Source organism: Triturus cristatus, chromosome 3_2, assembly GCF_964204655.1.
Source record: "Triturus cristatus chromosome 3_2, aTriCri1.1, whole genome shotgun sequence".
Classification (NCBI taxonomy): domain Eukaryota; kingdom Metazoa; phylum Chordata; class Amphibia; order Caudata; family Salamandridae; genus Triturus; species Triturus cristatus.
This window is the reverse complement of record NC_140584.1, coordinates 843,569,456-843,585,066: the sequence shown is the minus strand read 5'-3', so window position 1 is coordinate 843,585,066 and position 15,611 is coordinate 843,569,456.

Here is a 15,611-nt window from a genome sequence, read left to right as displayed (position 1 = left end):
ATAAAGATAAGAAAATGCTTCACGACAGCCGTGAAGCAGGCGATCCATTCCGGATGGGCTGGACCAAAAGGCCAAAGGGAGGCAACCCAAAAAGCTCATTTCCAATGGCAGACCACCGTTTAGCATAAACGGTGACGCCAGCCAATGCAAATGAGGGGCTGGGTTTAAAGCCCTCGTCAGAAAATCCTCATTAGCAATAAATCTCGCAGAGCGAGCTACGCATGTGCGCAGCAACGCTAGGCGGGACCTAAAAAGAAGGTATCATGCTATTATCAACCCCCTGTTTAGCAGTAATTAGTCGCGCTGCAAAAAAGAAACAGTCCACACACGTTTCTTGTTGGAAAGCAGTTTGCTGCAGGTTTATTACATACAAAGAGTATGCCAACTTGGTGGGTTAACTTACGGGTGATCCAAGGGCAGGCAGTGGTGACTAACCTAAGCTGCCCTGCCCACCTGATGAGCCAAACTGCACTGTGGCCAATCCAGTCGGTGCTACCTGTGATGTGGGGGTTATCATCCCCCTTACACATCATGGACCAGTCCATACCTTTTACTCACGCCTTTTTAGGGGCAGAGCTTAACCAGGCAAGCCCCCGGTTGTGCAGACTTACAACCGCCCAAAGGACTAGCGGGGTGCCGCCATTTTCAACTAGGGTCCTGCCGTAAAGACTCCTAGAATGTTGGCATAATGCACCCTTATTGTGCTACTGAAATTGTACCCCTCGTACCAATCAGCCTCCGGATCGCCCTGTAAGTCCGCCAAAGCCCTAGATGTGGCTGCTGTCATATCCAGGGCCCCCACCACGGCAGGCTCCATAACCTCCTACAACGTGTGGTTACCAGTCCTTCTAGCTGGTCAATTCCCCTCTACCTCTAAAGGTTCCCAGTCCTTCTAGCTGGACAATTCCCATCTACCTCTGCATGTGTTCCCCATCCCTATCAGGGAAAGCTATAGGGATATCCACTCAAGAGACCATGCCTTATATACCCAGCCCTTCTTATTTTATTTTATTTTATGTTGAATTAAAGTTGAATCAAGCCCTCCTGCTTGGTGGGCTTGTGCACAGTTTATTTACCCCATTGTAGGCAAGTTGGCTGGCCTCCACTTAAATTGGGAACTACAGTTCTCTGTTTTAACCACAGTTTTATTTACCCATCCATAGGATGGCCTGCCCGGAATTGAAACAACTGCTCTCTACTTTATCCCTATGGTGCACTGTGCCAATAAGAGCCTTACTGTTAAGGTGTTGCCGGGTGGTGCTTTACCCATCACCGCCCAGTCACTGATTTCAGAATACGCTGGAAAACATATTGGCGTTCGCCTCCCAGGCCAACAGTGTATTTGTTAACAAGTTATTGTTTGTGGCCAACACCATACCCTTATCTCTGCCAGCTGGCCTCCTTCTGTATAGGAATAACACACCAGCCAGAATTCGTACCCAAACTGGAATGCAAAACTACTGCTCTTCGTAACCCTGGTTCTGTCTGATTTAATCCATTGTGCACAGCGTGCAATATGTGCCTTACATTTAGGGTTGACTACGTCCTTGTTTACCCTTGTACATGATTATTCCTAAAAATGAGGGTACAAAATGATAACTGTGTACCGCAACAGCAGTGGAAATGTACTTGCCCCTTCTAAATTTGAATGCACACTATGTTCTAGTAACTGTCAGCATAAGTGCACCGAATCTTTCTTTCACCCCCTCATTGGAGGCGCAGCACACCCTTTTATGGAATGGCAAACTTACACAACCCCTTTCTGAAAACCCACTATATTTGTGGGTTCCTGGCACTGTACCCTTCTGCCCGTGTATGGCCAATGTAAAGCCTATAGCATTGTGTCCACCCCCATATTCTGCTCCATTGCATCACCATATTGCAAGCCTGCCCCTCACCTTCTGACTGCGATATTTAGCTGCTGTGACGCCATGCTCATGTCCCCTCCCAGCGCAAGTCGTGCACTTCCCAACTTCTGCTAATGTGTACCATGGAGCAGACAAGTGGGTGGGGGCAGGGGGGAACAATACGTACCGATACCTGCCTTTTCTTGAATATTGGAACTGGTAAGACAGGGGGAGGCATCGCCTCTATACACCGTAGCAATATCTCAGTAAACAGATCCATATCCCCTGTATTCCCTACATATTTCTCGACATCACCAACAATGGCAAACCATTATGGTCTTTACACACCATCTATCATCCGCCAGGTGAGAACCTCGCCTTCACCGAACAATTCATGGATATGGTATCAACGAACATTGGGCGCCAAAATACCCAAATATTCCTTGGAGACTTCAATCTCCATTGGGATGATCACAACAATGCATTGGTCAACAGTCTCAAAAATTTCCTAGATGACCTAGACCTCAGCCAAATTTGTAACAGCCCTACACATGATAAAGGTTCAATCCTGGATATAATAATCTCTAAAGGAGATTCCATTCAGCTAGAGTCGATCCAACCCTGTGACTGGTCAGACCATCATATTACCTTCTTTATCAAGGAAATTGTGAAACTTAACTCTGTTCAATCGACAAGACCAAAAGTATGGAAAAGAGACCTGAAAAAAAATCAACCCTAACATTTTGCCATCCTCCAGTCACAACCTACTTCTGCCCCCTGCAGGGTCTTCCAAAGTCCATGATCTCACCAATCATTACCTCTATGCCATTACCTCGATAATAAATGAGGTCGCAACTCTTCAACTAAAGAGAGCCTCCATAAAAGATTCTAAGCCCTGGTACAATGGAATACTCAACGAGGACAGACGATCGCTCAGAACTTCTGAACGTGCCTGGAGATCAGTTCCATCCGCCAATCACCTCAAGATTCTAAGGACAAAGAGAAATGCATATTATCGAAAGATCAAGCGCACCAAAGCTGACTTCTTCAGCCTCTAACTAGACCAAGCAAGAAATCGTCCCCAAAAACTTTTTGAATTAATCAAAACCCAATCTAAGGAGGCACCTCAACGTCCAAAAGACATATCGTGCCCGCAACCGAACTGCCTTCTTCACTGAGAAGACTGACACCATCAAGAAGGAACTCTTAAATGATCTAATATTACACTCAGGACCGCATACAAAAAACCTCCCCAGCAATTTCAACTGCGCCACACCAATTCCCATCAAAGCTTGACCTAAAAAATGACGCAGCCTGGTCATCCTTTACTACCTATTCCGAAGAAGCCATAGGCAAAATACTCAGTGTCCTGAACCCTGCCAATCACTTCACCGATCCTCTCCCCGCAAACGCTGTCAAAGACTTTACCCCACTGCTTCTGCCTCTCCGGACCAAGATCATAAACAGCTCACTTCAACAAGGTTGCATCCCGGACACCCTCAAAGTTGGTCAGGTATCACCCATTCTAAAGAAGCCCAAGGCCGACCCTACGGACCGAAACAACTATCGCCCTATTTCCAATATTCCTACCTTGGCCAAACTACTCGGAAAATGTGTTCACCTACAACTGACAAGGCATATTGATCGCTTTGACCTCCTTAACAAACACCAATCAGGCTTCCGAGCAGGTCATAGCACTGAATCAGCCATGACACATATAATTGACGGCGCGCTGCAAATCCTTGATCAAAATGGATCCTGCTTACTCATCCTGCTAGACCTCTCCTCAGCCTTTGATACGGTCAAACATGAGAACCTGATAGATCTCCTGAAACATAGAATGGGATTATCAGGGGAAGTGCTAAACTGGTTTACCTAATTACTCCAAAATCGGACACAACAATTCAAGGTCAATAACTCCCTGTCCAAACCCGTCCCAGTAACTTTGGGAGTTCCGCAACGGTCCTCACTATCCCCGACATTGTTTAACCACTTCATGGAACCACTCACCGAAATTCTACACGCGTCTAACGTGCAATATCACATGTATGCCGATGACACACAACTATACCTTAAGATCCACACCTTAGAAGACATCAAATTGCTTAATACAACGCTTAGAAATACCCAGACTTGGCTGGCAGAAAACCATCTCAAATTGAATGCCCTAAAAACCAAATTCCTTCTAATAGCTCCACCCGCCAAATCCCCATAATTCAAGACTGGATTAAACATCTTACAGCATTCAACGTTCAACCTACCATCGTGGACTCAGAGAAATCACTGGGAATAACTCTTGACAGTAACCTCAACATGCAAAAACACATCAGCAATGCTACAAAGGGAGCAAACTTCCAGATAAACACACTGAGGAAGCTGAAACCCTTCCTACCATTCAATGACTTCAAGCAGGCAGTACAAGCTCTAGTTATACCTAGAGTGGAGTACGGAAGTGTCTCACTTTGTGGCCTACCCAAAGCCTCAACGGCACTGTTAAGAGCTTCAATCAATGCAGCAGCAAGACTCATCACTGGTTCTAAAAGGAGTTCCCACATCTCCCCGGATCTACAATCCTTGAACTGGCTACCTCTCGAAGCCAGAATTCATTTGAAAATAGCGTGTATGACGCACAAAGCCATGCATCACAATGCACCCGGCTATCTGGCACAGAAACTGACGATCTCCGGTGGGATCAGATCTTCAAGAAGTGCGGAAAACCTACTACTGAAACCGCAAAGATTCAACAAGAAGAAAACATATAACCGAACCTTCTCAGGGATGGCGCCCAGGATCTGGAATGCCTTACCCCCAGAAACCAGACTTGACCCCTCCACTGCTTCTTTCAAAAAGGAAGTAAAATCGATTCTCATGGCCAAATTCACCTGAGTATGGTCTATAGAAATCTCGAGACCAATCGCACCCGCGCTACTAACCTTATGTTGATAAGGGACCATCTAAGCAACCTAAACATTATATCTTCCCTCTGTCTTACTCAACAGGATAGTTTCTGTGTTGTACCTTAATATTTTGCTTTTACAAGACGTTACGTATATGTGCTTTGATTTACATTTATTTGATGTATAAAGAACTTTACTAACTGTATAGCGCTCTGATATCCGCAAGGATCTTGCTCGCACTCTATAAAACTTTCAAAATAAATAAATAAATAAATGGACATGCCAAATGTCCTTAATACATTGTAGCCTTTTTGTGCTTTAACACACTGTTTCCCCAATTTTTGGGACAGCAGCACACTTGTTATATGACAGCTTCCACAACCAGCCTAGCTAGTATGGCTATCGGGGGGGGGGGGGGGGTACTTTTTTGCTTAACAGAAGCAACCTGTAACATGCACTTGGTTCCAGAGTGCACATACTTTGCTGAATTTGACCAGACATTTGCACTGACCTTTTGATAGCTAAACCATGGCAAGCACATTAATGGTGTCAAATCTGGTTTGAGGGAATGTTTGTATTGTGCACACTATTGCAGTCACCGCACCCTTTATGGAGTGACAACTTACGCAGCCCACCAGGCTTGCTTAACTGCAGGATCCTGTTGCCCGTCCTCTCACTTTACAGGGTGCACATCTTTTATAGACATAGATAAAAGGAAAACCTATTGAATCCACTCTATTGCAGTTTCCTGCCACTGAACCCATCTGTACATATGTGGGCACATGTAAACGCCCATAGCATTGTGGGTCCACCGCCCTACCCTCTAATGTGCTAAGGAGAGGGAGGGGAGCCCTGCACCCCCAGTATTCTACTTATTCCAGGACCATATTGCATGCAGGCCCCTCACCACCTGACTGCTATTTGGGCGCTGTGTCGCCATGCTGATGTCCCCACCCTGGCATAAGTCGTCCAATTCCAAACTTCTGCTAAAGTATACCAGGAGCCAGCAAATGGGTGGGAACATGAGGAGAACCATACGTACAGTTCTCTACCCTTTCTCGAATAAATGGAGCCAATCTTTTATTACCTTGTAGCCTTTTCATACTCTAACCCATTGTTTGCCCAACTTTTGGAACCACAGCACACTTGCTAGATGGTAACTTCCACAACCCGCTTTGCTGCAGGCGAGAAATGTCTAGCTTAACTGAAGCAACCCTCTGTGGTGTGGTAAGAGCTGCTATGACTGTGCAACCTGTAACTTGCCTTTGTTTACGTAATGCACATACTTTGCTGACTTGACCAGACATGTGCACAGACAGTCTTCTTGGTAAAATATGGCGAAAAAGTTAACTGTGTCAAATCTGGTTTTAGTGAATGTTTGCTTCTTGTGCATCTGCCAGTGAGTACCTAGATTATTTTTTAAAAATCTTGCCTTCTTCACAGCTGAGTGAGCTCATTCAATGCATAGCACCTAGCTCACAAGGTTTCTCCCTGGAATTTATTGCAGTCCACCAGACTAAAAGGCCTGCCTATTCACCAATTGCCTCCTAGTACCCATCTACTTGGTGATATGATACATTTTACTAAGCAAGCTGGTAGCCTAGCGTTGCCATCACCCATCCTTGGCCTATTGCAATCACTCTCCATCCTCCTGTATACCATATGGAGGATCCCGGTAGTAGAAAGGGTGTGACAATGTCTTGCTAGAGTGGACAACATGCAATATATATGTTTGTGACCGTCCCCACCAAGCTACATGCTGGCCCAGCTTCTGGTGCTCACGAACGAGTGGCTTTAAGGGATGTATGTCTGAATAATTCAATGCTCCTGTTCTGTTATGTGTATTTGTAAAGCACACATTCACCCAAAGGTCTCTTGGCGCTGAATAACAGATGTTTATTGTTACCCAACTCAATGGTACTCATTTTATCGACCTCAGATGGATGAAAGGCTGAGTGGACCAGCTGGGATTTGAACCTGTGACCATGAGGTTGAACACAGGCCCCTGCAGTGGATGCATTAGTCCACTGAGCCACCTGACCCGGTCTGGACCTATCTTGATTTCTTACAGGTATTTTGCCTGTTCAGTTTAGTCTGTGGTGTTTATCCCCCCAGTCTTCCCAGGCTGCCTAACTGCTAACAATGAGAGCAGCTGCTGACGTTAATGGTGGTATCTCATGGTTGCAAATGGAAATTTTACGCTGCCCATTTTAAAGTGCTTTGATGTAAACAATCAAGTACTTAATTTAATATCTCTTCCGCCTGACAAGATACAACAAACCGCTTTGGTCATGAAAACCCTAATAAGCACAAAATGTATCATGGACATACCTCTAAATGTCTCAGCGGTGAGGCGGCTGTAGAATACAAGACACAGGCAGTATGCAAAATGATAATGGCTCTATTCAGCCATAATGACCAGAAAGACACATTAATCCCACAGTGATACCTTTGCGGTATGCTAACCTGCCCAAAGTCTGCTTCCCCCCTGAGCCAGGAGCACATTGCATGGAGGCAACAACCCCTCAGTCTCTGAAACTCACAATGAAATCAGCTGGGTAAAGCTGCGACCAAATGCTTTACATTTGTTTGCCCAGTCCTGTTGAAAGTTTTTATTCCATACTTCAGAGCCATGGTGATTTTGATGTGGGAGGGGGTATACCAATACCTGCCTTGGAAAACAGACTTATTGTTTTAACTATATTTTAAACGAGCTGAGGGTAGAGGCTATAGCAATCCGCACCTGACAGATATAGTGTTATAGGTGAAGCGTGTAAGTGCAGCGAACCGAGGAGCACTTCCCTCTATACCCCTCACTTACTATAGTCTTTGATCGAAGCCAGTGTGAGGCCTTTGGAGGAGGTGTCATGTGATCAAATTTCTATATGCCAAGCATGAACCAAGCAACATGGTTTTAGATTCCCTGAAGCTTTGTAGTGTCCCTTTTGGCAGACTAGTGTATGCCATGCTACAGTAGTCCGGCTGTGATGCACTACTGGTAGCATCATTCATACATCATGCCTTACTGTGAACAGTTACACACCACTCCTCACTACAAGTGCTCACTGACAGTCCTATATATTGGGGAGAGGAGTTTGCCTTACGGCTAGGGCTATCGACCTCGAAGCTGGGGACTTGGGTTCGAGTCTCGGCAATGACGCAGAACATCCTGTGATTCTGGGCAAATCAGTTAATCTCCCTGTGCCAAACCAAAATGAATGCGTGTCCTCATGTAACGTAACTGGTGCTCTGGAGAGCGCTCTGATACCTGATTCGGGTCAAATTTGCGCTATATAAAACTCTGCAAAAAAATATATATAAAAAGTGCTCTTAAATTATGTGCTAAAGCCTTTGCCTCTAGGTGGGTATCCACATTGAGAAATTCTAAGCACCTGGCAGCCAGTGTTTTTTACTGCTCCGTGCAACATTCCTCGCCGCTCAAGCTTATACCCCACCCAATATTCACCTTTGTGATATGTTTCTTCCTCTGTCATGCTTGGTAAGAAGCACAGAGGGCCTGGCTGAAGGCCATCTGTTGATGTTTGCTCAATTCCGCCTCTTGTGCTAGCTGTGGTAGTATTTGTGCAAATCTCCCCATGCGCCCCTTTCGGCACTCTCTTTTGCAGCACATAGCAGGTGTGGAGACAACTCAACCATTACTGAAGTGCCTCATGTTTTTCTCTCTCTCAGGGTGGTAGAGCTGTGTGAAACTCCCCGTCAATACAGCAGCTTTGTTGAGGATTCCTGACCGCTGTCAAAGCATCAAACTTAAACAAGAAGGGAACCCTAGTGACCCGAAGTACCTGGTGCATCCTGCCCATCGCCGCCTCCTGTCTCCATACGAGGAGGCAGTGGATCTCTCCGGCTGCAGGGATGAAGGGCTGCTGAAATTTGTGATACAGAATGATGAGCACTTCAAAATGTGATTTTTACAAATGAGAAAAGCAATGGCTGGCTAAGTGATTTGAAGCACAGACCTCCATCAGCGTTTGCAAATTTATTTGATTCATTTTATGATTGACATGAAGGAAATGTGAATGATGCAATTGCTTTTAATTCGCTTAGAATGTAGCTGATCAGAACTTGAAATGGACTCTGCTGTGCAGAGCAGCCCTCCTCTGGTCAGGAAGTTCATCTTATCAATAAACATTCAAAACATTTCTTCACTACACTTCTCTGGTAAATGGTGTTCCATGTAAATGTGACTCACTTTGGGGCATGTTTGGGGAGCAGTGTGATCTCTTTAAAGGAATTTGACTGTAGTCCCGCAGAGGTTTCCTGGCTCTTTCACCTTCTCTGGTTTGTGGCTCAATCACTGAAGCGTACCTGCATAGGTGCACACATCTTTAGCCTAATGGGTTCTCCATGCTGTGCCTTACATTTATATCTGAGTGTGCACTGTCGATGTGAGAAAGGGTTAAAGCTCCTTTAGAATCTGCGTGTTTGATGATGTCTTGGTGGGGCAGGGGTTCTAGAGAGCCTAAACTCTAGATCAGAAGTCTTAAAACTGGGGGACCTTAAGTGTTCTCGGGGACGGGAGGGGGGGGTCGCCAATCTCTGGCCAAGAGAACCACCATGCTCCTGTAAGCCTCTATGTAATGGGCCATCACTAACCACTTTTGTCATTTATATCCTGAATGGGAGTATGTGTAAAATGGGGTAACAGAGCTGAACTGCAATGTTTAAATATGTTTAGACATATTTAAACATTGCCAGTTTAGCAGCTTAACTGTGGAAAAGTTGAGGGGGGTATTTTCTTTTTGTAGGGGTGGGGGAGCGAGGCATTAGGAAGTTGGACGACCATTGGTCTAGATGATGATCATGCCTGTCTACAGGTCATAGGGTTCCATTGATTAGTCAATATTTGAATGTAGTGTACTGTAATTAGGGAGGGCAGTCAGTATCTGTCTCCGCCAAGTCCACTCCGATACTTCTAGATCAGTGACTGTATCGAGTACATGCTCTGTGGGTCTCTCCCCTGTGGACTCCTGTGGGTTCCTTCTATGCTGCTCTTGGGTGGCTCCTTGAGTGCATTTATCCTGGCTACCTGTAAGTAGTCCATGCCATATGATACTCCTTGTTTGTGTTCTTCTGCGAATGCCTGTGGATTGCTCCCCGGCATTAGATGCATTCAGTGCTTGCTGCAGGTCTCTAACCTGTTGGTCTGCGTGAACATTTATAGCATCTGCCATAACTGCATGTATTCCGTGTATGCCATTGGGTAGGTCTTTGTCACTCATGGATAGATTCTAAAGGCACTTGCTCAAACAGTACCTCAGTTCAATAATGTAATCTGCATTCTCTCTCTCTCATTCCACTCCTCATCATCACAATTTCTCAATCAAGGGATTGTAAGCGCACTACTCACCCGTGAGGGTCTCCAGGCACTGAAGGGGGAGGGTGGGGGTTGGGTATAGCAGCTCCGTTTAGTCGATTAGCCAGGTCTTGAGTGTCTTCCTGAAGATGTTCAGGGAGGGGGCATGTCTGATGTCGATCGGGAGAATGTTCCAGGGTTTTGCAACGATGAAGGGGAAGGCCCGCCCACCTGCTCTGGGTCTGCGGATGCGCAGGCTTTCGGCGAGGGCGAGGTCGGCGGATTGGAGGACTCTCCTGGGTACGTAGAAGGAGATTCTCTTGTTGAGGTGTTGGGGTCTGGTTTTGTGGAGGCATCTGTAGGAGTGGGTGAGTATCTTGAAAGTGACTCTCTTATCGATTGGGAGCCAGTTGAGGTTGTACAGGTGTTGGGTGATGTGTTCGTGCCAAGGACGAGTCTGGCTGTGGTGTTCTGTATGGTCTGTAGTTTGTGGAGCAGAGACTTGTTGATCCCAGCGTAGAGGGTGTTTCCGTAGTCCAGTCTGCTGGTTATGAGTGCGTGGGTGACGGTTTGCCTTGATTCAGGGGGATCCATTTGAATGTCTTTCAGAGGATTCACAAGGTGTTGAAACAGCTGGAGGCGATGGAGTTGACCTGCCAGGTCAAGAAGAGGGAGGAATCGAGTACGATGCTGAGGTTTTGGGTGCGGTCCGTGGGGGTGGGAGGGCTTTTGAGGGCGGTAGGCCACCAGGTGTTGTCCCAAACAGAGGGCGGGGTCCAAGGATGAGGACCTTCTCCGAGTTGAGCTTCAGGCAGGTGCTGCTAATCCAGGATGCAACATTTTTCATTCCTTCCTGGAAGTTGAGTCTGGTGGTGATGGGGTCCTTGGTGAGGGAGAGGATGAGCTGGGTGTTGTCGGCATAGGATACTATGCTGAGTCACAGCTGTCTGACAATGGCAGCGAGGGGGGCCATGTAGATGTTGAAGAGCGTGGGGCTGAGCGATAATCCCTCTGGAACTCCGCAGTTGATATCTGTGGGTTCGGACAATAAGGGTGGTAGCCTGATTCTTTGGGTTCTGCTGGTGAGGAAAGATCGGAGCCAGTCGAGGGCGGTTCCCTGTATTCCAGCATCGTGGAGTCTGGCCGTGAGTGCGTGGTGGGAGACGGTGTTGAAAGCTGCCGAGAGGTCGGGGAGGATGAGGGTTGCAGTGTGGCCTTGGTCGAGAAGGGTGTGGATGTCGTCTGTGGCGGCGACTAGATCGGTCTCGGTGCTGTGGTTGCTGCGGAATAGGATTGGGAGGGTTCAAGGATGGAGTTCTCTTCGATGAATGTCGTTAGCTGGGTGTTGATGATCTTCTCAGTGACTTTTGCCACGAAAGGGAGGAGGGAGATGTGTTGGTAGTTCTTGAGGTCCGTGGGGTCTGCTGAGGGCTTCTTGAGGAGGGGTCTGAGTTCTATGCATTTGCAGTCGTTGGGAAAGATGACGGTCTTGAAAGTGCTGTTGATGGTGCGCTGTAGTTCTGAAGCGATGGCGGTGGCGACTCTGTGGTAGATGTGCAGCAGGCAGGGGTACGTGGGGGGCCCTGAGTGGATGCTTTTCATGGTCGAAGTGGTGCCTTCAGTGGTGACTGAGGTCCAGGAGGAGATGGTGGGCTTGTTGGCATTGCTGGTGAGGGAGGCAGTTTCGGAGTCGGGTGTCTGGTCGCCGAAATGGTCGTAGAGGCCCTTAATTTTCAGATGGAAGTAGGATCCGAGCTTGTCGCAGAGGTCCTGGGAGGGGGTCATGTCCGTGGTTTGCTGGGGAGCTTGGTGAATTCTTGGATGATACTAAAGAGTTCCTTAGAGGTGCTGGAGTTGGCGAGGATCTTACTTTGCATGAAGGTCCTTTTGGTGGTTCTGAGCCAGGTCTTCAAGGCCTTACGGAACAAGGAATGGGTTTCCAGATTAGAAATTGAGGGAGGGAGGGAATTCCACAGATTGGCTGCAATCAGCGAAAAGGCCCTCCCTCCGCCCCCCCATCTGGATTTCCTAAACCTGGGAACTGTCACCAGATTCTTGCTGGCAGATCTTAGCAGCTTGCTGGGGACATATCTCCGAAACAGTTTTTTAATGCCTTCTGACCCCATATTGTAAAAGGCCTTGTGCACCTGGCACAGGGCTTTAAACACAATTCTCCATCCCAAAGGGAGCCAGTGCAGGCTTCTGATGGTAGCCGATACAGAGTGGAATTTAGCCTGGTGGTGGCATTCTGCACAAGTTGAAATCGATGTAGGAGCCCCTTATTTATCCCTACATAAAGGGCATTGCAGTAATCTAATCTAGACAGCACAAGGGCCCCCACTGCCTGTTTCCGCGAGGGGAGGGAGAGAAATTGAAAGATCTTCTTGAGAGTCCTTATCATCCCGAAGCAGGTAGAAACTGTTCTATTTATTTGGAGGCCCAGGGAGAGGGAGGTTTCCACTATGATGCCTAGATTTTTGGCACTTAAGATCTCAGTTTTATCCCCATTGAGTCTTAGATAGTTCTCTACCATCCTTCCATTAAAATTTGCTGCTGACGCTTCGACACTCTGTGATGGTAATCATGATTTGAGTGACACCAGCGTAGCATAACACTTATAGGCCAAAAGATCTTACCAACCTGGCAAGCGGGACTACATAAATATTAAAAAGGGTAGGACTCAATGAGGATCCCTGGGGAACTCCACAGAACAACTGTTTAGAAGCAGAGAAGAATTGGCCCATCTTGATTCTTTGTGACCGTTCCATAAGGAAGGATGTAAGCAGATGAAGGGCAAGGCCCTCAATCCCTATTTCCCGGAGCCTCCCAGCCAGTCTAAGGGGAGAGATGGTGTCGAAGGCTGCTGTCAGGTCCAGAAGGATCAGTAAGGTAGTATGACCAGCGTCAACCTGTTGTCGAATGTTGTTGAAGACAACGGTTAACGCCGTCTCGGTACTGTGCTCACTTCTGAACCCATGCTGCGAGCCATCGAGCAACTGATGATGATGGGACAGGCAGCAGGGAAATTGGCCGAAAGTTCTTTAATTCCGCATGGTCCAGGGAGGGCTTCTTTAAGAGAGGTTTAACCACTGCAGTTTTCCATGCTGTGGGGTATTGGGCAGAGGTAATGATAGCATTAAGGATTGAAGTCAAAGGTGGGGCAATAGCCTCCATTCCTAATTTCAGGATCTTCAGGGGGCAGGGCTCCAGGGGGGAACCAGACCTAATTCCACTTAACATCCGCTCCGTGTCCTCTTGAAGTAGGAGAGGAAAGGAGCACAAGCGGCAATCCTTCAGAGGAGCTGCCAGAGAATCTGATGGAAGATCTAACTTTGATCCTCCAGTGTTGGACATCTCCAAGGAGGAGTATATGTCCTTAATTTTGGCATAAAAGAAACATGCCATTTTATCACTCAAATCCTGGGAAACCTTGGTGTTAGCAGTGGCCGTAGGAGCTAGGAGAGAATTGATCACAATGAAAAGTTCCCTAGGGGATTTTATGGATTCCGTCATTTTGGAATAATAAGTGACCTTTTCCTCATTAATGGCTAGCTTATATTCCTTCAATTCCTTTAATGTGTTATGGTGCTCTCGTCATGGGTAAAAGTGCTATGAACACCACTACAAACAATGGAATTACCAATGACTTAACAGTGCCTCGTGTGGGTGACTCCTCTCTTGCTTCTGAAACAGTACTCCTTTATGGTTTAGCAGTGCCTCCAACTAGTTGCCCTAATGTAGCAAATGGGTAAAAACCATGCAGAACTCCTTGTCATGTTTAACCGTGCCTGTAATGAGTTTCCTGTTTGTCTCTTCAGAATGACTACCTCACACCTTTCGGGGATTCAACAGTGCCATCAACGGGTTCCTTCTTAGTCACTGTTGGCTGAAGACCGTGCAGCACCCCTTTAGGGTTTAAGAAAGCTGTGACAATTCTGTAGATTGTGATATCGGGCAGGAAGTTAGCGGGCATGTGGTAATCAGTATGAACAGCAGTACCAAATGCATGACAGATGTTATGACAGAGTATTTACAGTCTACACGGTAGCTGCATGGTATTAGGCACAAACACTCTACGGTAAGAATGACAGTTGGCATGATAGTGTTTACACGCATGATAATTGTGTGATGATCAGTGTAAAAACTGTACCAAAAGCACAACTGGCATGGTAGCGTGTTTACAATCCGCATGAGAAGTGTGTGATGATCAGGATGGGAAACTGTACCAAAAGCACGCTTGACAAGACATAGCATTTACAAATCGATTAAGGCTATGATTAACAGCATATTAAACTGTGCCTAAAGCACAACCATTTGTATGAAAGTGTTGCGGGGATTCTGCTTATGCACAGAACTATGCGCAGGAACCCAGGCCCTCAGTGAATTGTGGTGTACCAAAAACTCACCTCAGAACCCCTTATCCGAGCAGCATCAGTGTCCCATTCGTTATCCGAGGTTTAGCTCGGCGGTCCCAATGTATAGACAACCCAGAACAAGCAACTTAGTGTATTTCTCAGGAATGGTGGGAATCAGAAATACCTGTTCGTAATTATTCTCATATCAGTCCACAACAGAATAAAAAGAGACACGGTAAAGTTTAAAGAGTTTATTTTATAAACCTCGTGTCCTAAGATGCAGTAGTTTGGCTAACATAAGCAGACAAACGATTAAAATCAAAACCATCATCATAGTTACAATACCATAGAAAATGAAAGGAGTAATCATACTAAAATGACAGTGGATCTAAGCCACTTTCCTTTCTCTTAGCAAACTAATAGTATTATTATTAGACTAGTAAAAGGTCTCTAGGCTTGAATGGGGAACCCCATACCGTAAAGATCAGCTCAGTGGGATCACATCACAGGATCAGCTAGGCTCTGCTCCTGGGAAAGCTCTTCTTCCGAATGTAATGAAAACATGTAACACTGCAATATTAAAAGCACCCGACTTTCAGGCATTTGCAGCTGCGTGCGTGTTATGGCTAAAATAGTGGGCCGATCAACCTGGACCCAACAACATGCACAGTCTAGCGACCCAGACTGTTTCTTTACACTGTGTACAGACCAAGGTCGCTGCTCACTGTTTGGGATGTGAACAACAGACAGTTCTCATGTGAAGCAAAGTCGAGTAAGCATTTCTCAATTTAATAACATGTGACTACAGTGTCGTGTGCAAAAGCAGCAAAAGCGGCAAGATGGCTTTCTAACATCTAACGCGGTTGTGCTAACTTAGCATTGTACATATATAGATAACGATCTTCACTACACCCCCCCTTGATCGGACCACTAACCAGTAGGGGCGCACTTGCAAGAACGCAGAGTTCAAGTTTGATAGAACGGAACCAAGGGCATGAACTGCAAGTCCATATAAGGTAAGTGAAAAAGTTCGAAGACAAAAATAAAGAAGAAATTTAACAGGAGTGAAAAAAAAACATGTTAAGGATAAAAAAAAACATCATTGAAGGACGTAGGACGAAATGAAAGTGCAAAAGTCAATCCATCAATGTATAAGCACAATAAGTTGCAACAGCTTCCAAGAGGAAATCATTGGAAC